Source organism: Orcinus orca, chromosome 4, assembly GCF_937001465.1.
Source record: "Orcinus orca chromosome 4, mOrcOrc1.1, whole genome shotgun sequence".
Lineage (NCBI taxonomy): Eukaryota > Metazoa > Chordata > Mammalia > Artiodactyla > Delphinidae > Orcinus > Orcinus orca.
The window spans coordinates 43,531,661-43,555,960 of NC_064562.1; the positions used below are offsets into that span (position 1 = coordinate 43,531,661).

A 24,300-nucleotide genomic window follows, 5' to 3' on the forward strand; every position below is an offset into this window, starting at 1 on the left:
TTTGAGCTGTTTCTTGTTTCTTGAGGTAGGATTGTGTTGCTATAAACTTCCCTCTTAGAACTGCTTTTGCTGCATCCCATAGGTTTGGGGTCATCATGTTTCCATTGTCATTTGTTTCTAGGTATTTTTTGATATCCTCTTTGATTTCTTCAGTGATCTCTTGGTTATTTAGTAGTGTATTGTTTAGCTCCATGTATATATATTTTTTACAGTTTTTTTCCTGTAATTGATATTTAGTCTCATAGTGTTGTGGTTGGAAAAGATACTTGATACGATTTCAATTTTCTCTAAATTTACCAAAGCTTGATTTGTGACCCAAGTTATGATCTATCATGGAGAGTGTTCCATGAGCACTTGAGAAGAATGTGAATTCTGTTGTTTTTTGATGGAATGTCCTATAAATAGCAATGAAGTCCGTCTTGTTTAATGTATCGTTTATATGTATAAAATAAATGTATCATTTATTTTCATTGTGGATGATATGTCAATTGGTGAAAGTGGGGTGTTAAAGTCCCATACTATGATTGTGTTTCTGTCAATTTCCCCTTTTATGGCTGTTGGCATTTGCCTTATTTATTGAGGTGCTCCTATGTTAGGTGCCTAAATATTTACAATTGTTATATCTTCTTCTTGGATTGGTCCCTTGATCATTATGTAGTGTCCTTGTTTGTCTCTTCTAATAGTCTTTATTTTAAAGTCTATTTTATCTGATATGAGAATTGCTTCTCCAGATTTCTTTTGATTTCCATTTGCATGGAATATCTTTTTCCATCCCCTCTCTTTCAGTCTGTATGTGTCCCTAGGTCTGAAGTGGGTCTCTTGTAGACAGCATATATATGGATCTTGTTTTTGTATCCATTCAGCCAGTCTGTGTCTTTTGGTTGGAGCATTTAATCCATTTACATATAAGGTAATTATCGATATGTATTTTTCTATTACCATTTTCTTAATTGTTCTGGGTTTGTTATTGTAGGACTTTTCCTTCTCTTGTGTTTCCTGCCTAGAGAAGTTCCTTTAGCATTTTTTGTAAAGCTAGTTTTGTAGTGCTGAATTCTCTTAGCTTTTCCTTGTCTGTAAAGGTTTTAATTTCTCTGTCGACTCTGAATGAGATCCTTGCTGGGTAGAGTAATCTTGGTTGCAGGTTTTTCTCCTTCATCACTTTGAATATGTCCTGCCACTCCCTTCTGGCTTGCAGATTTTCTGCTGAAAGATCGGCTTTAACCTTATGGGGATTCCCTTGTGTGTTATTTGTTGCTTTTCCCTTGCTGCTTTTAATATTTTTTCTTTGAATTTAATTTTTGATAGTTTGATTAAAATGTTTCTTGGCGTGTTTCTCCTTGGATTTATCCTGTATGGAACTATCTGTCCTTCCTGGATTTGATTGACTGTTTCCTTTCCCATGTTAGGGAAGTTTTCAAGTATAATCTCTTCAAATACTTTCTCAGACCCTTTCATTTTCTCTTCTTCTTCTGGGACTCCTATAATTTGAATGTTGTTGTGTTTAATGTTATCTCTGAAGTCTCTGAGACTGTCCTTAATTCTTTTCATTCTTTTTTCTCTATTCTGCTCTGTGGTAGTTATTTCCACTCTTTTTTGTTCCAGGTCACTTATCCATTCTTCTGCCTCAGTTATTCTGCTATTGATTCCTTCTAGAGACTTTTTAATTTCATTTATTGTGTTGTTCATCATTGTTTGTTTGCTCTTTAATTCTTCTAGGTCCTTGTTAATCTTTTTTTTTGTATTTTCTCCATTCTATTTCCAAGATTTGGGGTCATCTTTACTATCATTACTCTGAATTCTTTTCCAGGTAGACTGCCTATTTCTCTTCATTTGTTTGGTCTGGTGGGTTTGTATTTTACCTTGCTCCTTCATCTGCTGTGTATTTCTCTGTCTTCTCAGTTTGCTTAACTTACTGTGTTTGGGATCTCCTTTTTGCAGGCTGCAGGTTCGTACTTCCCATTGTTTTTGGTGTCTGCCCCCAGTGAGTAAGGCTGGTTCAGTGGGTTGTGTAGGTTTCCTGGTGGAGGGGACTGGTGACTGTGTTCTGGTGGTTGGGGTTGGATCTTGTCTTTCTGGTGTGCAGGGCTGTGTCCAGTGGTGTTTTTTGGGGTGTTTGTGTACTTAGTATGATTTTAGGCAGCCTCTCTACTAATGGGTGGGGTTGTATTCCTGTCTTGCTAATTGTTTGGCATGGGGCATCCAGCACTGGAACTTGCTGGCCATTGTAGGGAGCTGGGCCTTAGCGTTGAGATGGAGTTCTCTGGGAGAGCTCTCGCCAATTGATATTATGTGGAACCAGGAGGTGTCTTGTGGTCCAATGTCTTCAACTCAGCTCTCCCACCTCAGAGGCTCAGGCCTGACACCAGGCCAGAGCACCAAGACCCTGTTAGCCACATGGCTCAGAAGAGAAGGGAGAAAAAAGAAAGAAAAAAATACTAAATAAAAAATAATAAAATTATTAAAGTAAAAAATTTAAAAAGTAATAATAAAAAAAAAAAGAAGAGAGCAACCAAACCAAATAACAAATCCACCAATGAAAACAAGCGGTAAAAACTATACTAAGATAAATATGAAAATCAGAAACAAGTTAGCCACAGACAGCAAACCCCAAGTCTACAGTTGCTCCCAAGGTCCATCGCCTCAGGTTTGGGTTGATTCGTTATCTATTCAGGTATTCCACAGATACAGAGTACATCGAGTTGATTGTGGGGATTTAATCCACTGCTCCTGAGACTGCTGGGAGAAATTTCCCTTTCTCTTCTTTGTTCGCACAGCTCCTGGGGTTCAGCCCCACCTCTGCATGTAGGTCACCCTCAGGCATCTGTTACTGCCCAGACAGGATGGGGATAAAGGAGTGGCTGATTAGGGGGCTCTGGCTCATTCAGGCCAGGGGGAGGGAGGGGTACAGTAGTTATGATTGGAATGCAGGGCGAGCCTGCAGTGGCAGAGGCCAGCGTGACGTTACAGCAGCCTGAGACACGCCGTGTGTTCTCCTGGGGAACTTGTCCCTGGATCACAGGACCCTGGGAGTGGCGGGCGGCACAGGCTCCCGGGAGGGTATGGATAGTGACCTGTTCTTGCACACGGGACTCTTGGTAGCTGCAGCAACAGCGTTAGCATTTCATGCCCATCTCTGGTGTCTGAGCTGATATCCACAGTTTGTGCCCATCTCTGGAGCTTGTTTAGGCGGTGCTCTGCCTTCTGTGGGCAGACAGGGAAGGAATCCCCTCTCCTCATGCACCCCAAAACCATGGTCTCTTGCCTCTTAGGCAGTTCCAGACTTTTTCCCCGGACTCCCTCCCAGCTAGCTGTGGTGCACTAGCCCCCTTCAGACTGTGTTCACGCAGCCAATCCAGTCCTCTCCCTGGGATCTGACCTCCAAAGCCCGAGCCTCAGCTCCCAGTCCCCGCCCACCCCGGTGGCTGAGCAGACAAGCCTCTCGGGCTGGCGAGTGCTGGTCGGCACCGATCCTCTGCGGGAATCTCTCCGCTTTGCCCTCTGCACCCCTGTTGCTGTGCTCTCCTTCGTGGCTCCCAAGCTTCCCCCTGCACGCACGCGCGCGCGCGCACACACACACACACACACACACACACACACACACACACACACACACACACACACACCGCCGTCTCCTCCTTAGGTGCAGGTCCCATCCCTGTTCTTTTGTCTCTGTTTTTTCTTTTGCCCTCCCCAAGTACGTGGGGAGTTTCTTGCGTTTTGGGAACTCTGAGATCTTCTGCCAGCGTTCAGTAGGTGTTCCGTAGGAGTTTTTCTCTGTTTTTTTGTCTCTGTTTTTTCTTTTTTCTTTTGCCCTCCCCAAGTATGTGGGGGGTTTCTTGCGTTTTGGGAAGTCTGAGGTCTTCTTTCTGCCAGCGTTCAGTAGGTGTTCTGTATGAGTTTTTCCACATGTAGATGTATTTTTGATGTATTTGTGGGGAGGAAGGTGATCTCCACGTCTTGCTCCTCTGCCATCTTGAAGGTCCCCCATACTTTGCCCTTTTAAGGGAGCTTTTTTATAAAATTCACTTTGTATGCAAAGACTCTTCAGCTTTTATAAATGGTGCTGGGTAAAAAGAAGTTAATATTTACCTATTGGTAAAGAACCTTTGACATTGATATGAGACTAGAGTGACCTTGCTTTGTTAATTTTAAGTGAATTTCACATTTTACCCTAATGCTCCCAGAGTACGATTCTAGTGGCACAGTCTACCCCAGAAATACCTCTGAAGGCCAGTGACCTGAATCTTGGTTTAACCACTTACTAGTTAAGAAAACTTAGACAAGTCACTTAACCTCTCTGTTTTCTTATTGTCCTACAATGCGTGAAACAGATACTCTATAGGGTTGTTTGGAAGCTCAAGTGAAACAATGTGTGTCAAGGGGCTTTAGAAATTGGACGTTTTATATAAATGTCACAAGGTATTATCCCTATTGTCCTAATTATAATTAGGCTATGGAAATTCCAGTCAGATATACTTTTTCTTCTTTTGTGAGATCATAAAAGGCATAGTTATCATTGCCATTAATTTGCTTTGAGTATTTCTTAGACCATTGGTTCTCAAGGTATGGTTCCCAGACCAGTAATATCCACCTTGTGTTAGAAATGCAAATTCTTGGGCCCCACCTCAGACCTCCTGAATCAGAACCTCTGGGGTTGGGGCCCAGCCATTTGTGTTTTCACAGGACATCCAAGGAGATTGTCCTGACACTAACGTTTGAGACCCACTGGTTTAGAGTTACACCCAACTGCGTGTGTGTAGGCTCTGATTTTGCTGATGTTTTTTAACCTGGCTTTTCTTTCAGACATGGAAGAGATTCTGAAAGACAAAATGTGTGTGCCTAAGACTGAGTTGGAACCAACAGTTGACTTCCCAGAACATGCCTGCCAGCTAGGTGTGCCGTTTTTAGCATTGACATAGATCCTAGGAGCGCAGGTCCTTAAAGCATCCCCTTGGTTAAACACACACTTGCTGGAGATATGCTGAGGGTCCAGAGAGCATTATCCTACTTAAGTGGGATAATAACAGTTGAGTGAGATGACTGGTGAACTATTCGGTGAAATTCAGTAGAGCTGCACTGAGCTTGATTCCTATTCTGGCTACCCTTGAACATCAGGTGTCTCCTTCCCTCTAATAGTCTTTGGTGTTCCTCAAGCGAAACCCCCACCTATTAATGAGTCTGGGGCCCACTCCCAAGTGCCCTGACAGGTCTTAGAAATAGCCAGGTACCCCACTGCTCACCCTGTGCTTTCCCGTCATACCCCTGGATTGCAGCTATGCCATGGCTGTGCTGACAGACAGATGGATGGTAGTTACTTTAAAGTGAAAACCAGAGCTCTAAAGGTAATTAAGATGGAAGAGGGAAAGTGGTAGGAAAACATTAGGGAAACCATGGTGCTGTCGGGTTGATCCACAAGGGCAGAGGTGCATGGTAGGTGTTCAATCGCTACTTATGGAATGAATGAGTGAGGACGGAAATTTGTGTTTTGGGAGCTATCCTGCCTACTTAACTTACGAGCATCTATCTTATTCCAAATGAACAGACATTATGCCTTGATTGAGTGAACTATTAGATATGTTTAGTTTTAAATGCAGACATAAATAGATTTGGTCTTTCTATGGTTCAAATTTCCTCCCATCAGCTTTCCCTTAATTATCCACAAGTGTTCCAAACCTTCATTAGCTAAATAGGATGCAGATGACGGTCATTAGTCTGGGATGTAAATCCTTTTGGCACATTCAATGGCTTTTCACTTGGTTAATTGAAATTTTCAGTATTCATGGACTACAAGAAAACACTGTAATTTTATCATTTATTCAGGGGTATAATTTTTTTCCTTTAGCAGGTTGTATTTTATAATTATGCAGTTAAAAAAAAATGAATGCCACACTTTGCCTGGAGGGGATACCACTATTTTCAGTGCACATGTGTCAGTACTAGTCTACTAAAGCATGAAGACCAAATGGAAAGTCATACTTTGTCTAGAAATCCTAAAATTGACCAACTAAAATGTCTAAGAAAGCATCCAAGTAGTATGCACTTTGGGGACCCATTGATTCAAGTATAAGAGACTTCCAAATTGTTAGTAATATGTGTGGGTCTGGTCTTGACATCTACCAATGAATAAGAAATCATCCAGTTTTCTGTGGGGTGCAAATTTCAGGTATCAAATGGAGATGCTTTATGCAGGCATTATTCCTTTAAATGGTTCTTAGCTTTCAACTGCATTTGACCATTTATCAAACCTAGCTGGCCTCTGGTGATATTTGGTTGAGAGTGACACACACACACACACACACACACACACACACACACACACACACACACACACACACACACACACACACACACACACACACACACACCCCTGATACTTGAAATAAAATTTCACAAAATTACCAACTATCTCAGAAATTCAGTTTCTGAATTCCTCAATTTTTATAATCCAATACTTAAGCAATGCTCTTTGTTTACCCCCAACTTTGTTCCAATTTAATCGAATAAGTGTCATATGTTGGCTGTTTTAAAAACATGAATCTTAGTTATAGACATTACATGGCAGAAGTTGGCTCAGTAGAGGCAGAGTATATCTATTTCTGTTCTTTTTCTAAACCTAATTTAGTGGGAATGAAACAACATTGTAATAACTCTCAGAGGTAAACTCTCCCTTAAAAAGGAGTATAGAACATATGGAGTCTCTTTTCAGTGCTCAGTCACTTTGCAAAACACACCCACCAGTGAGAATCAGGTAAGCAGCTGCCCTTCTAGAAGTCTCTTTTTGTAGGCTGGACTGGATGAACCACTGATCACTGGTCTTTGGTCTAGGTTGTCTTACCAAGGCCTTATCAGTCTCGGTTGTTTGTCCGAAGTCACTCTTCCTTCTGGGTTGCTTTGGCCCACTTGGAATATTTCTGCAAACGATTCTTAATGTTAATTTAAGGAAGACATGTTTAAGCACCTCAGTCTTCTAAATGAACCATTATTTTATATATACATAGATATATATAAGATATATATCTTAATAAATACATAATATATAAATATACTTAATATATAATATATAAATATAAATATTTGATATATATCTGTCAATATTTAATTTATATCTGTCTCAAAGTTGAATATAAAGACATTTTATAAGTTATGCTTTTGTGAGTTCCCTGAAAAACTCTCTCTGCCTCTGTAGATAATCAAGAGCTGACCATGTTATTCAGCCAGATGTTCTGTCCTCAGAGGATAGAGGAAAGAAGTAGGCACTATACTCACTGATTTCCAAACAATGTGCCTGATAAGATCCAGCCCATTTTCTTCAAATTAGCCAGGGCTCTCATGACCTAAAAGGAAATGAATAGGGGTTTCCTCATTTCATAATGAAGAATTCAAGACAGCCAGGCTAGCAATCTGTTTTAAGCTCACAGAGTTAATAAGCTTGTCTCCTATTAAGAAGAGACAAGCGTTAAATGCCTAGACTCCTGAGCAAGTGGTCCATTTGTCTAACTGTCCAACGACTCTTATCATAAAAGAACAGCAAACATATAAGTTCTAATAAGGGGTCACATCAACTAGAGCACATCAGCCATAGGCAGTATCTACCCTTGGCAAAACTGTGTTAAGTTAAAGTGTATTCCAAAAGACAACCCTCAGAATGGGAGAAAATATTTGCAAATGAAGCAACTGCCAAAGGATTAATCTCCAAAATTTACAAGCAGCTCATGCAGCTCAATATAAAAAAACAAACAACCCTATCCAAAAATCGGCAGAAGACCTAAATAGACACTTCTCCAAAGAAGATTATACAGATTGCCAACAAACACATGAAAGAATGCTCAACATCACTAATCATTAGAGAAATGAAAATCAAAACTACAATGAGATATCATCTCACACTGGTCAGAATGGCCATCATCAAAAAATCTACAAACAATAAATGCTGGAGAGGGTGTGGAGAAAAGGGAACCCTCTTGCACTGTTGGTGGGAATGAAAATTGATACAGCCACTATAGAGAACAGAATGGAGGTTCCTTAAAAAACTAAAAATAGAACTACCATACCAGCCAGCAATCCCACTACTGGACATATACCCTGAGAAAACCATAATTCAAAAAGATTCATGTACCCCAATGTTCATCGCAGCTCTATTTACAATAGCCAGGACATGGAAGCAACCTAAGTGTCCATCAACAGATGAATGGATAAAGAAGATGTGGCACATATATACAGTGGAATATTACTCAGCCATAAAAAGGAATGAAACTGAGTTATTTGTAGTGAGGTGGATGGACCTAGAGACTGTTATACAGAGTGAAGTAAGTCAGAAAGAGAAAAACAAATATCGTACACTAACACACATATATGGAATCTAAGAAAAAAAAAAGTTCATGAAGAACCTAGGGGCAAGATGGGAATAAAGACACAGACCTACTAGAGAGTGGACTTGAGGATATGGGGAGGGGGAAGGGTAAGCTGGGACAAAGTGAGAAAGTGGCATGGACATATATACACTACCAAACGTAAAATAGACAGCTAGTGGAAGCAGCCACATAGCACAGGAAGATCAGCTCGGTGCTTTGTGACCACCTAGAGGGGTGGGATAGGGAGGGTGGGAGGGAGGGAGGAGCAAGAGGGAAGAGATGTGGGAACATATGCATATGTATAACTGATTCACTTTGTTATAAAGCAGAAACTAACACACCATTGTAAAGCAATTATACTCAAATAAAGATGTTAAAAATAAATAAATAAATAGATAGATAGATAACCAACAAGGACCTGCTGTATAGCACAGGCAGCTATACTCAATATTTTGTAATAACCTATAAGGGAAAAGAATCTGAAGAAAAAGACATATATGTATCTGTATAACTGAATCACTTGCTGTACACCTGAAACTAACACAACATTGTAAATTAACTAAACTTCAAAAAAAGAAAAAAAAATTAAGGTGTGTTGTAGTGGACAGAGCAGTGCTTCACACAGACCTTCTAGCACGCTGCCCACAGCTGTCAGCCCTTTCGGGAAATTGCCCTTGGCTGAACAAAGGCATTATGCCTAGGGTCTGCCCCCTTCCCCGGGCAGCCCTTTCCCTTGTCCCAGCTTAAGATAAATCTAATCCAGCTTCAGAGTTCCCCATTGGGTTTGCTGAGACCTTTGTTGAACTTGCACCGCAGCCATCTCCCTCTGCTCAGTCCTGCACCCTTCCCTTCCCCTCTCCAAGTGGAGATCCCAGAGCACGCCCTAATAAACATCCTGCCTGCTAATCTCCATCTCACAGGCTGCTTGTTAAGGAGACCACCCTGCGACCTGTGTGATCTTTTCCATCTCATTGAGTGTCTTCATGATCTAAGTCTTCATTTTTTTCCTATCAAAATCTGCTTTTGAAATTAATAGAAGACAAGAAGATTCTGCTTGTAGGAAAGGGAATGAATAAATTCATTCTCTCTAAGGTGTAACAGACCAACAAATATAATACTTGAAATTTCCAACTTTCCCCTTTGCGGTGACTCTTAACACCCTAGCATTCCTCGAGGGTTTGTCTATTATGATTCAAAGCCTCATGCTAAACACAGAGCTCTAATAAGTGAAATTTCAGGCATCAGTATAAAAATGGATAACAGTGGGGCCTCACCTTTCTAGATTCATTTTGGGAAATTGCTATAACTGTCCATGTATAATACCGTACACCCCATGCTGGTCGCCCTGCCAGCAGCCTTAGAAGTCAGTGCTCTAAAAAAGTCATTGTGCTTCATTGTGACAAGCGCAGCATCAGGCAAACTTTGGTGGAGGGGACCCATTAGGAGTTACCTCTTTAGTAGAAAAATATTGATGCAACAATCAAGAAGGTCACAGCATGGGTAAGTCACCATGTTTTGAGTCTTTCATTTTCCGTAATTAAAGTGAACATATTATCGGAAGGTTTAGAAAGTCCACTCAAAGTCATTCACAGTAGCTGCAATTAGGAAATTGGAATGCCAGCAAAAGACTTTCGACAGAAGGAAATGAGACTGACCAAGCGTATAAATACAGTCCCCTTAGAAAATGGCCAAATTAAGGATATGGACTCTCTTTGACCTTTGCCATACCTCTTTCACACTCATTCCATGTCCTGAGATTTCACTGTATGTTTGTCCTTTGGCTCAAGTGGTTCCTTGCTACAGATGTAACATTTAGAGCTACCTGTGTTAATTTTTTTTAGTGGAGTCAATTTCACCCATCTCTGACTCTCCTTTCTCCTCCAAACATGTTTCTCAGGTTACCTGAGACTGTTTTTGAAGGTTGAATGGTATTGTTTAATTTCGAAGATCATTTCCCCTGGGGCTAATGTCTGAATTCTTAGACGTGTTCATTAATTTACTCTCCCCAGTGATGTATCTTAAGCTTAGTTAAAAATGCAATTAGGGCTTCCCTGGTGGCGCAGTGGTTGAGACTCCGCCTGCCGATGCAGGGGACGCGGGTTCGTGCCCTGGTCCGGGAAGATCCTGCATGCCGTGGAGTGGCTGGGCCCGTGAGCCATGGCCGCTGAGCCTGCGCGTCCGGAGCCTTTGCTCCGCAACGAGAGAAGCCACAGCAGTGAGAGACCCGCGTACCACAAAAAAAACAAAAAAACAAAAAAAACAGTTAGAATCGCTCAAGTTGCGCCCACGTGAGCAACCACACGGAGTCTTCAGTAGCTGGGATTTGTTTCTCCCCTAGTGTTTTTATTATATTGCCATTTAGGACAGAGAGTGAGACTTGAAATCAGGATCTGGAAGAGAAATTCCCACCATTAGACTTCTGTTTCCTGGAAAAAAATTAGTTGCACTAGTCAGGGAATCACAGTCATTTCCATAACTAGCTCCTTTAGAGTTTAGACCTGTTGTTCTCAACTGGGGGTGATTCTGCCAGCCCCCCACCTCCCAGGGGACATTTGGCAATGTCTGGAGACATTTTTTGTTGTCGTGACTGACGTGGGGAGGGAGGTGTGCTACTGGCATCTGGTGGGTAGAGGCCAGGGATGCTGCAAAACATTCTATGGTGCTCAGTACCACAACAAGAATTATCCAGTCCGAAGTGTTCATAGGCCCAACGCTGAAGAATTGATTTAGCCAAACCAAGTGGATACTAGACAATAGGTATATGCTAAATAGAGAGGAAATGTATTTTACTACTATTCAGGAGCCTTTTGTGTCTCTCCCTGGGTTTCACTTTGTAATGCTATGACGTGTGAGTCTGCTTTTCCAGCGCTGTGCTTCCAAAACAGTGTTTTGGGATAAGGGCTGCAGTCTTTTTTTTTTTTTTTTGGCATTTTCCCATCGAGTGCATATTTAGTGGGCATCGTTTTTTGTGTGTGCCAGGCACTGGGCTAGGTAATGGGGCTACAGCAATGTCCAAGTCTTGTTGGGTCTTTCCCTCCCTGGAGCAGAAATCTGAGAGTGAACATTGAGGTCAATCTCATGATACAGGGCTCAGTGTACAAACACGTAAAATGACAAAAGGTTACAAACGCGTAAAGATGACAAAAGGTCATGGGGAAGATATTTGGGGAGAAGATTGTAGGTGGGGTGTTTCAGTGTAACATGTGTGAGCTGTTTGCTTCTTTGGCTGTTCTCTCTCTCCTTACTGGCTCAATCTTGACTTTGGCTTTTCCTCTTTTTTTCCCATCACCAAAATTCTCTCTTCCTTTCTCTTTTCCCCTTTTAATTCAAACTTTCTGAATATGTACCCCTTCCTTCACAAACACAACAAAAACACAAATGAAAACGCCAGCAATCCAAATTTAAAGATCACACCCAACGTAAACCTTAAACTTAATTTTTCTTCATTAAAGATACTTTTTTTGTATGTTTATCCATGTCTGTGTTTTCTGTCCTTTAATACTGCGTTTTATTTTGGGCCAGAATATGTGCTGGCCCAGATTCTTAACTTTTTTTTACTGCTTGTCTGAAAACAAATCAAAACCCTAGATGGGTTGACAAATATTTTTATGTTATATGAGGAGAAAGTGGGAGAAAGATTATATACATTAGATCTTTGAGCCATACCAAAGTCTCTGTTATACATTTCTTTTAGTTCTTTTGACTCTATTCAACCAAAATAAAATTATCAGTGTATGTATATATATACACATATATATACATATACACTGTATGTATATATATATACACACACACACATATATATACATATACACTGTATGTGTATATATATATACACACACATATATATACATACCACATATGTACATGCATATATACACACATACATATGTATACATATATGGCATATATATAAAAGAATATTTATTGCAAAGCAAAAACAAAAGAATAAAATTCTGGAAACCATCAAATATCTACCAATAAAGGAAAGCATACATAAAGTATGGTATATCCATATTATGGAATGTTATACAGCTATTAAGAAGAATGAGTCAGTCTACGTGAATTGACTGGAAAGATGTTGATAATATAGCCTTAGTAGGATGGTATGATCTCAAGAAAGAAGAAACTTCTTTATATACCTGTGTAATATAAAACACACAATTAACATATACATGCATTTGCATAAAAATAGAGAAAATGTGGAAGGATGAATACAAATTTTTACTATTGGTTACCTCAGAAGAATAGGTTAGAAAGGGGATTGGCTCATTAAGAATATATATTAGTTTTGTAATTAAAAAGTAGAAAATGTTACTGAAAAAAATTTAATACCATTATGTCCATTGAACTCTTCATAGCATAGTCCAAAAGGAACAAACTTGCATGTAAATCCCAACTGGCCTTGAATGCCAAAGTGCCTTTTTAGTGGCTCATGAGGCCAAGAAAATATTCACACAACTGTAAAAAGTCAATCACAGGGAGAATGAGGGAGCTAAGGGGACTGGGGATGAGACAGCAAGAACCCTGATACTGCTGTTCAGACTCACATATCTCATGGATGGGGAGAAGCTCCACTCCATCACTCAGGCTATTTACAGGTGTCATTTGAAAGATTTTGGCATTTGACAATTTGCACATATCTCTTCAAGATAAAGAGAGTGCCGTGTGTGGTTGATAAGGTGGGTTTTTGAGTCAGACTGCTTCATTTTCATTCCGGATCTAGCTATTTCCTAGGTATGACAATTAACCTAATTGTGCTGTGGTCCTTTATTTGTGAAATAAAGGTAAATAAGAGTCTTTACTTCACTGGATCATCGTTGGCCCATAATGAATGTTCTGACTTGGAGGGGGTGGCAGTGGGAGCAGTGAAGGGCAGATACTTTAAAATCCAGAGAAATCAGTGGGGTCACAGGAGGTGGTAGCCACCTTGGATTGGAGATGCATGGGGGCAGGGTCAATAGCATTACACTTTGCCAGTTCTAATGTGTCTCCCACCTTCTTGTTTTGCAGACCACCAATCTCAGCACACTGGCTAGTGACTGCAAAAAGGTAAGTCAGCCTCCAGGAATTGCAGCCTGCTGTCAGAGTAATAAAAAGCTTCAGAATTGATGACATTCGGTTGAAAAAGCTATGGTATCAATGAGAATGTTCTGCTGACATATTGTAGTCTTCTTTCCTCAGAGATGGAAATTTGAATGGTTCTCTTTAAGGCTGTGGCAAACTCTGTTATTGTTTGACAACCTTTTCTGCTAAAGAAGCTCTGTTTCCATATATTTCTATCTCGCTATTATCTGATATTTTATTCTGCAAGGTGAGCATCAAGGGAGTTCAGGGCAAGCTGCATTGCAGGCATCTCTATCTTTGTTTGCAAATTTAAATCTAATAAACCTAAACCCAAAACAATATAAAAATGATTTTGTATTTGGAAAGCTGATCATATAGCATAAAAATCTGGTTTGGATTCACCAGAGTCAAGTTTGAGAAGCTGTCATGCTTTGCAAAAGGATTAGCCTCGCTGGCATCTGATGGAAGCCGTCCTGTAATGGATCATGTCTGAGGACTGCCTGCTAGAGCAGCAGCAGCGTGTCTAATTCCTGGCCTTTGCAGTCCAGGGGGCACTTTTATCCGCCTCTTTAATCTCGGGTTTAACTAGATCTTCTCCTTCTGGAGGGGAAAGAAGCGATTTCACAGTCTGAAAACTCAAATAAATTCTTTGATGCTATCTATTGATATGGAAAACCAGGTGCATAAAGAGTTGACCTGTGCCTGATATATTAGTTACTTGGCATTTCTAAGGATTTGACACCATGACATTGTTTGCTGGGCTGTTTCCGTTTCTGAATTTGCTTGATATGGAAATAGGTAGCGGGGAACTTCATCTTTAAAGGTGGTGTGAGGGCCCACTGTTCTGAATGCCATCGTTTCATTATCTTGATCGTTGTTTTATTGCCTGTTAAGTCTCCATCTTGATTGAGTTCTGCTGTGTTTGTCTTGCTCTCAGCTCCCTGAGAGCAAAGTCCATGTGGAATTCTTAAAATTATAGAGCTTAGAGAACAAAAGGACTTTAGGGGTTCTCTAGTCTCCCCCTTTTCCCACAGTGGGACTGCCATCGATATAATTTATAAATGGGCCTCTAGCCTCCACTTGAATATTCTACTGACAGGGAACTTAATGACCCTACCTGTTCACTAGTGAGACAAAGGATTAGAAAGTTAGTTCTTCATTTTACTGAGCCAGTATCTGCCTCCTTTTGATTTCTGCCTACCGATTTCAGTGTGAAGCCAGTTAATACGCTTTCTTCTGAATCTTCTCCCCACCCCATTGCAGGGCTATTTATTTTTCTTCTTTATTTCTGATAGGACATTGATAATGATTGATTTCCAAAAGCATGGCTGCTGGGAGCTGGCTGTCTGGTTTCAAAAAATGGCTCTGCCACTTGTTACTTACATGACTTTGGGTTGGTGACATAACCTATTTGTGCCTCACTTTTATCATCTGTAGAATGGGGATAATAGTTGTACATACCTCATGAGGCATACCTCATGAGGTAGATGAGTTAACATATATAAAGTGCTTAGAACAGTGCCCAACACATAGAAATGCTATATTAGCTATTATTATTATGGCTTCTAGACCAGGTTATCCTTTTGCGGGGGGGGAGGGCATAGTTTTTGTAACCAATGTCAAGAATTGTGCTTTTTACTCTTCATTCAGCAAGCTGTGTTTACAAACTTTGTGTATGGCAGGCACTGCAGAAGCCATGGTCTATGATGAAAGGATAAGCTGTAGGCATTCTTGAGTGCAGCACTAACATTCTACTAATACACTATAAGATGGCACGAGTTTCTATTTAAAAGCCATATCCTTCTCTTGACCACGTGAAGCTTAATGTCCTTCGATGAGCCCTTAAGACATTTTTACATGAGCTGGTATTAACACATGAATCTCTTTTATATTTATGTAAATGATTCTTTTAGTATGGATGCAGGCCGTTATGTTTATTCATTTAAAAATTTTTGATCAATTAAGATAAGTTAGGGCTTCCCTGGTGGCCCAGTGGTTAAGAATCCGCCTGATAATGCAGGGGACACAGGTTCGAGCCCTGGTCCAGGAAGATCCCACATGCTGTGGAGCAACTAAGCCTGTGCGCCACAACTACTGAGCCTGAGGAAGAAAAGATAGAACTCATGTAGGTAAGAATTATAGAAGCAGGGAGCCAGAATGGGGACATGCCACTACATGACTCTGGTCAATTCATCTACTTTATTTTCTGTTTTTGTGTGGGGAGGTGGGATGGTTATTCAACCAGCTTTGAGTCTGCACAGCTATACTATTTCAACAGGATGGAATCTACAGATATTCCCCCTCATATTTTGCTTAGATATTGCCATTCACATGATCAGCAATCTCCGGGCAATCTTGCCTGTACAAATAAGGTCTTTTTTAAGAAAGTCACTCTCAAATCTGTCCCAAGTATTCATGATCTCTTCTGAGGCCTAGATCTGTGTTGCTGACTAACTAGTAAGCAGATCTTGTCCACATAGTCTCTCCCATCCTGACCTTTCTTTTTCTTCTCTTATATTCACCACTTCAGTTAATGGCTTCACCATTCCACACTAGAAACCTTGGTGTCATCCAGGACTCCTCCCTTTCCTTTCCTTCCCACATCCAACTAGCTATCAAATCCCATCAACTCCACCTTGAAATGTTTCTAGAATCTCTTTCCTTGCTTCCTCATCCATCCTTTGAAAGGTTGTAACAACTGCCTGCTCACTCTTTCCTTATACCAAGTTTTCCCTTCTTCACTCCATTTTCCAAAACACTGCCAGGGTTACTTTCCAGAAGACAAGCAAGAAACACAGCCGTGTGTGTCAAACCCTTACTTAAAAACATCTGAGGGATTTCAGTTTTTCTTCAAAATAGCCCCCAAACTCTGCATCACTTGGTCAATCATCCCCGTTATCTTTAGCCACATCCCCTGATGTTTTTCTAGGTGCTGGGGTCTGGAGGCCTGGAGCAGACTGCTAGAATGCCCTTCTGCCCTCTCATATGCTTGGAAAACTTACTCTTCTGTGGGGGGACCCCTCCCTTTGTCACTTTCTTTTCAAGCATTTTTAAAAGACTTTTCTTGGTTTCTCCAGGAAAGATGAGTGGTTTTACCTCCTTGATGGGTTCATAACGTTTTGTACCAACTCCAAGTATAACCTAACAACCACACAACTTGTCAAATGTTTACCATGTTCGCAGCCCTGTGAGAAATGCTTTGCATGGATTATCTCATTTGATTTTTATATTGGCCCTCACAGGTAGGTAATAGTATTACTGCCATTGACAGGTGAAGAACTTGCTGGAGGAAACTCCAGTAGAAGTTGTTGCAGTCAGGATGTGAATCCAGGCTCTCTGACCTCAGTCATTGCTTTTACTGTTTGTCACCTCCTCTGCTATTGGATTCTAAATCCTTATTTATGGGTCCAGCTTCCCCCTAAACTATCAGCTCTTAGAGGGGAGGAACCATGACTGATTCTGTTAGGAATAATAAAAAATACCCCACAGGTAGTAAGATCTCAATAAAGGTCTATTTAATGCCTGGATTTGCTACATACATGGTTGTCCCTTAGCATAATATTATTATGGGGCCATTTTGTTCTAAAAAGTGTTTCCTTTTCATAGGAGTTGAGAAAAGAATATTTTATATTCAGTGTTCACTATAAAGGTAATTTCTACATTAAAATAAGTTGTTAATGGATAGCTGGTGGGGACTGAAATATTTAGCTTAGCCAAAGATAGCAAGTATTCTAAGGCTTACTTCCTACCTTATACAGTTGTAAGAACCCTATTCTTATTTTCAGCCAAAGACCAATTCAGTCCATAATTTGGAAAACCTAAAAACATCTAGGTAATATACATAAATTCATTCATTCATTCATAAGTATTTACTGAGTACCTCCTATTGCAAAGCAGTTGTTATTGTTAACATGTTATAGAGGAAAAACGAATATGCCCAGACATGAGATGACTTGCTCTAGGGCACATATTAAACTCAAGGCAGACTCTTAGAGGAAAGGCCTAATTCAGATCTTCTGATTTTCTCTCTCTTAACCACTTCACCTCACAGTTTTTAACTAGAGTTGACACATGGAGAGTATGTATTGGGTGGGCGAGCTACAGGGAATGATCCTCAAGCGTGCTTCCTGATGTCTCCTGCCACCTGTTTTATGTTCATGGATATTTATATTTTTGTGTCTTGATTCTTTTCCATCTCTCAGTGCAAGATACTTGGACCCAGATGTGTTTGACTCAGCAGGTTTTGTGTGGGGACATTCTGACCTAGCACTATTGAACTTTCAGGATTTTAATTGGAAGTTATATGTAAAACAGATATCCTTACCCCTTCTCCAAGGTTCCTCACTCTGACCCTGGCCCCCACCCCTGGGGCACAGGTCAGAGATAGGCAAGGGGTGACAGATAGGTAAGGGTGATGGATGGGGTGAAGGTCAGGGATAAGATGAATCCCAGAGTTGGGTCAAAGGTTAGAAATTCCCATTTCACAAATTACTTGGAAATGAAAAGCAGTGGTTTTCCAGTTTGACATCAAAATGCCCTACCTTATCCTGCTGTAAATTCCATCTACGTATGGTAACCTAGACTCCCAACCATATAATAGTAGTCAAGTAAATAGGTTTCTCAGGTTGGAGAGTTTATTTTAAAAATTCAGCTGTCATTTGATGGTTTATTGTACCGTGTGTGTGTGTGTGTGTGTGTGTGTGTGTGTGTGTGTGTGTGTGGTGGGCTCCATTTCTCTCTCTGTCCTTTCTCCTTGGACTTCTGATATCTTAACCCATATAAATGACAACCTTTAAAAAAATAGTACATTTAGGAAATGTATCCTTATCATGTTAAAAGGTATTGGTTTGGGGAATATGCGCGAACCTAAAGGAAATCCATCTGTTGACGGTGGTAATTTGTGGGATTATTTGTGACTGTGTTGACTGTGCTTCTCTTCCATCTGACTGTTTGCTGTGACTCGGTTTCTCCACTGTTACCGATGATGTATGAGTATGCAGAACACGTACTTATGTAATTGCTTAGCCCACTGGTTGATGTTTTAATTTTTAATAGACATAGCTGTGCTTCACTCACATAGGCAAGGTAATTTTCCTTCAGGAAGAGGTGATTAAAATAGACAATGTAATGGGCTTTTGGAAGTTTTTCATCCATGTTGATGAATGGGTCTCTGTGTAAACACAGCCCAAGATTGTAATATCAGTGGTTAAGATGTTTACTTACAGTTGGTTCCTCAGCCTTTGAGACTATATTATATCTGGCTTCCTCTTTTAAAGATCAAGACTTAATGTCTAGACGGCGTTCACTGACCTCCACAGCCGGCTAGGCAGATTCCCATGACTCTTGGCCTCTTGGCAGAATTTCCAGGCTCGTAGGTCACGGTTGCTTCTTCCCATGCCCTGAGAAAGGGCACAAAGACCAAATCAACCCTGTCAGCATCGAGGAAAATTTTCAGTTCCCCCTGAGAAAGACAGCATCCCATGTTCTGGAGCAGTCACAGTGAAGGGTATCATTTCAAGTACATTTAAATGCTGTTTACTTTTTAAATAGTTGTTTTGGAAGCTACGAAGGTTTGTTTTTGGCAGAGTGCTGTTTTGCTGACTTGCCATAGGGCTCTCTGCTGGATAAAGGATGATACATACATATTTGCAAAGTTCTATCCTTTTTATCGTATGTGCCAACATAGGCCATCAATTTATAGGAAGGAAAGTTGTATTGCTTTAAACAGACAGCCCCTCCCCACCTTCCTCCCACTTCTCCTCTCACTCCCCCAGCAGAGAATGGGCTCAGTGTTCATTTGCAATATTTGGGATAAGGACGGGTGATTCTGGATTCCATACACTCTTCTTTCAACTCTTATTGGCTGGTTTTGGTTCTTATTGTTGCATTTTCCCATCCTACTCTCCTGAGAGGCAGTATGGTGCAGGGTTAAGAGCACAGACTCTGGAGACCAATGTCTGTGACTGGAGTCCCAGCTCCACCACCCATGAGCTCTACAACTTTGCCCAAGGTCACTCACTCAGCCTCTCTGTGCCTCACTTGTGTCATGTATAAAATGAGGCAAATAATGGTATCAACCTATGGAACTGAGGTAAGGATTGAATAGGTGGATCCACATAAATTCTTAGAACAGTGTCTCAGTAGGAGATGTTCATTATTATTCCATCTCTGTGCTTGCAGAGAATAATTTGAGCTTTGGTATTTTGAATTCCACTTTATCTTTTTGCTCTAAAAGACCAACAATATTAAGGAAAGTACATCAATAGACTTGGGCTAACGTCAGCATTTGGAAAAAATGCAAACAGTAATTACATTGGAGAAATACCCTCATATGGGCCTCTAATTCTTGTTTACTCTAATTCTTAATTAGAATGCACTCAAGTTCAATATTGTTATGAGTTCCAGCTCTGCAGAAGCAAATAACTTCTTAATAAATGAAAGATAAAGCCTTCTTAATTGTACAGTGAATATACTTTTCTGTATCTCTAGCACCTGACACAATTTTGAGCACATAGTAGACACTTAATAATGCTTGTTAATTCATAAGCTTGGCTTGGTATTATTCTTTCCAAAGCCTCCAGGAGAAGGCTTGAAATGGAAAAGAAAGGAAGAGGAAGAATCTACTCTTTGTAGATGGGCTTGTGGCTTTTCTCTTCATTGAAAGGGTTTGGGTTGGTGACTATGAAAAAGTGCTGTGGAAATGTTGGACTTCCTTGCTTTCAGTGTAGTAACCATGGAGATAATTGAAAAGAGTGAACATTGATTCCTCCATAATATTAACATTTTATATCCCTAGCCTAGGAATTTTTTGTCTTGACCTTATGATCTTGAAATTTTCAAAGGAAAGACACATATTCCCAAGGTCAAACCAAGTAGTCATAGTTCATTTGGTTTGGGATTAAAATTGGTTGTGGGAAATAGTCTTAGGACCAGATGAAATTCATTGCCTGTTTTTGTGTATGTCCTACCTTAAGCAAGAATCAAAGAATAAATTATAATCATTTTTTGGATGAGGTATAATTTACAGCAAATAAAATGTACTGATAAGCTTACAGTTTAATAACTATTATTTTTTTTAATTTAAAAACAGAATCCCATCAGTATTACCTTATGCCTTTTGGGGTGTGGGCATTTTCATGAATTGAGCCTTACTGCTAAGGACAGCACCGATGATGCCAGAGCACACGCATTATTCTCTCCCAGCAGCTGCTGTAATTGTCACCATCATTTCAGAATAAACAGCACATTTAGACCCATAGATTGTATAATAGAGTCATTGTCTGCAACAGTAACACTGCTAATAGGACGAAAGGTAGTTAAGGGCAAATGTCATGAATTATGTTGGTCTAATCCCTTTTGAGCTGTAATTATCCCTCTGTATCTGCATCTGAACAAGTTTCAAGAATATGACCTTCGGCGTCTGTGGTTCATGCATAACTGCTCATGTAATATACATTTTAGGATATATTTGAAACAGTAATAACTAGCAGCACCCTCCCCACCACACACACCTACACCTGAACAAAACTATTTTGAGCTTCCAAAAAAACTGAATTTTTGTCACAGCAATTCCAATTTGTTTAATGGGGTGGCAGAAATAAAGGGATGTTGACTAATCTTGCAAATTATACATGCAAAAGGGCATTTAAGAATTGTTTTATATGTATGTGTGTATATATATATATGTGCATTGTTTTATATGTATGTGTGTATATATATATATGCATTGTTTTATATGTATGTGTGTGTGTATGTATACAGGCATTGTTTTATAGGTATGTGTGTGTGTGTGTGTGTATATATATATGCATTGTTTTGTGTGTGTATATATATATGCATTGTTTTATACGTATGTGTGTGAGTGTGTGTGTGTGTATATATATATATATATATATATATATATATATAGATGCATTTTTTGTGGGGAGGGGATAAATGTCAAAAAAAACTACACTGTTCAGCTCTATCATCACTAGCTTGATTTCACTAGTTTCTTTATCAAGTACTAAAGATATTAAGGTGAGCTTTTGGCTGTAAATTGTGTTTCCCTTTTCATTCTAGAGTTTCCTTTTGGGCTGCTGTATAGCTGAGTCTCAAGGGCACTATGACAGCTTTCTCTCTTTCTTCTTTTTACCCATTTAGTTTTTGGATTTTCCAGACTCTTACATAATCAGGATTGGACTATAGTTATTTAAACAGGACTGTGTGCTTACACACACATACACACATTTAATTTTACATAATATGCTCTGAGAGATGAGCTTTCATAGAGATATTTACCTTGTTTTCTGAGTCTACAGCACAGTGTGCTGGATGTGAAAAGAAGCAGAAAAAAAGAAAGATGAATCAGTAAGAAGAATGGAGCAGAGTTTGTGTAAATTGGATCTCTACACTGGCTTACAGCTCTTTTTAGAAAAGTGGAGTAGTCAGAATACTTAATTTGCCTCAATTAAGAGTGATCATTCTCGTTATTGTTGCTCAAAATGGGACCAAGTCACTCTACAATCAAGCTAATTGTAACCTCTGATTTAGGGGCTTAGCTCTGTGCTTTGCCTTTGCTTTCATAAATGATCTGTACAGCCCAAATAATCCCTCCCCCCCTCCCCCCATGTTGATTGTTTTTCTTAATTGTTTTAATTCCACACTTAGAGGATTGCTATAATCTTCTGAAGCCGCTGCTCAAGCCAACCACTAAATAAGACAGCTGTGGTAATGATGAGGGCAGAGTGCTCAGATAGGGAGCCAGTGTGGTGGCTGCATTGTGAGGTCCAGAACCAGCCCTGAGACACTGCTCTAAGAATTTTATGTGGATCCACCTATTCAATCCTTACATCAGTTCTATAAATTGATACCATTATTGGGCTTCCCTGGTGGCGCAGTGGTTAAGAATATGCCTGTCAATGCAGGGGACATGGGTTCGAGCCCTGGTCCAGGAAGATCCCCACATGCCACGGAGCAACTAAGCCCGTGTGCCACAACTACTGAGCCTGCGCTCTAGAGCCCGTGCGCCACAACTACTGGAGCCCGCACTCCTAGAGCCCGTGCTCTGCAACAAGAGAAGCCACAGCAATGAGAAGCCCGTGCACCGCAACATAGAGTAGCCCCCGCTCGCCACAACTAGAGAAAGCCCGTGCACAGCAATGAAGACCCAATGCAGCCAAAAATAAATGATAATAAAGAAAATAAATATTTAAAAAATTATTATTTATTGATACCATTATTGATGCCATTATTTATCTCATTTTATATGTGAGACAAGTGAGGCACAGAGAGTCTGAGTGACTTAGGCAAAGTTGTAGAACTCATGGGTGGTGGAGCTGGGACTTGTCACAGACACTGGTCTCCAGAGTCTGTGCTCTTAACCCTACACCATATTGCCTCTCAGGAGAGTAGGGATGGGAAAATGCAACAATAAAAACCCAAACCAACCAATAAGAGCTGAAAGGAGAGTGCATGGAATCCAGAACCAAATATTGCAAATGAACGCTAAGAGCTCTTTCTTTGCTGGGCAGTGAGAGGAAGGGGAGAGGAAGAGAGGGAGGGAGGGTGGATGGGCTCTGCCCCTCCCCCGTGTTCAACAATGATTCAGCTGTATCAGTGTATCAGCATCTTCTCAGTGACCACCCTATTCAGAATTGCAACCTGCTCCTGCCCCAAGAATTTCCAAGTCACCTATGTTTTCATTTCACATTCTAAGATACTATGTAATTCATTTTTCCCGTATTGTTTATTATCCATCTCCTGACAATAGAATAAATTGCAAGATGACAGGGATATTTGGATCTGCTTTATTCATGGATATGAACTGAGACTTGAACATAGTAGCTCCTCAAAAATACATGTTAAATGAATTACTAGGACTACTATTACCACCACCACTATCCTCAGTCATAGCAAGCAATGGCCATAGAGTTTTAGAACTGGAAGCGAGCAGAGATCATCTCTAGTACAGCTCCTCCTTTTGTCAAGGCAGAGACTACTGAGTCATGTCCTGGGTCAGGGGCTGGAGGATGGTCTTCTCAAAGACTTGCCTGTGCCATGAAATGAGTGGGATAATTCTCCAGTTTAAAGTGGATAGCACTTTAAATATTGTCTTGGGAGATCATGCACTCTGTCTTGCTCTGGGGTTGAGCCTAAATTTAATGATCTTTAAAACCACAGACCATAAAGGCTTGTGGGACTGCTTAGATATGTTGAAAAAAAAAAAAATGGTGCTGCTGGTGTGGAATTGTAAGATAAGCAGAGAACCTAGTAAATGACTCAGTGGGAGTTTTCCCCAAGGGAAGGGTAAAGAAAAGAGTGTACTGTTTTTTGGCAATGGAAACTGACACTTAACACGATTATTGTAACTCCAGACACTTGGCTTTTCCCACTGGGGAGATCAAAAGTGATGAAAACAGAGCTGCTCTTCCAAAGCTGAACCTTCATGAGCTCCAGTCTCCAACTGAGGTGTCAAAATGGCCAAAATCCCTGGCAAGAAGGGTGTTTTAATTAATTAGAGCCGTGAGCGGGCAGCTTGCCACAAAAGTGTCTGACCACGGTTGCCTGTGAAAAGAAGTGCAGAGGGCCCCTGCCAGTGACTTGTTGATCCCCCAGGAGCATCCACCTGTCTCCATGGGAAAGACAGGTGTCGTGTCCTCCTGATGAGGGATCTGTTTCCCCTTCATGTTCTTTGGAGAGAGGTTTCTGGCAAAGTCTTTCCTCTCATGTAGTTCTAAAGGTGGGAAAAAGATGAAAAGGAAATTGCTGTTCTCCAAGTATGGAGAGCCACAAAGGTCAATATCTGGAGGAAGCAGAAGATGTCCAAGGAAAGGTTGCACTTCTAGCTGAATCAGAGCTCATCATCTTGCATTAACTCTGGAAATCCCAAGGTTATTTAAGT

The 24,300-nt window shown here is 40.5% G+C and overlaps 1 protein-coding gene across 1 annotated transcript in view; it reads left to right on the plus strand.

The window, feature by feature from the left end:
* The window catches only part of RASGEF1B (RasGEF domain family member 1B), a 451,463-nt gene that overhangs the window by 83,412 nt on the left and 343,751 nt on the right, over positions 1 to 24,300 (plus strand). Inside the window, exon 2 of the mRNA XM_049709378.1 lies at positions 13,365 to 13,403. The gene's annotated coding sequence lies outside the window, so the exon portion shown is untranslated. The remainder of the gene's footprint in view (positions 1 to 13,364; positions 13,404 to 24,300) is intronic.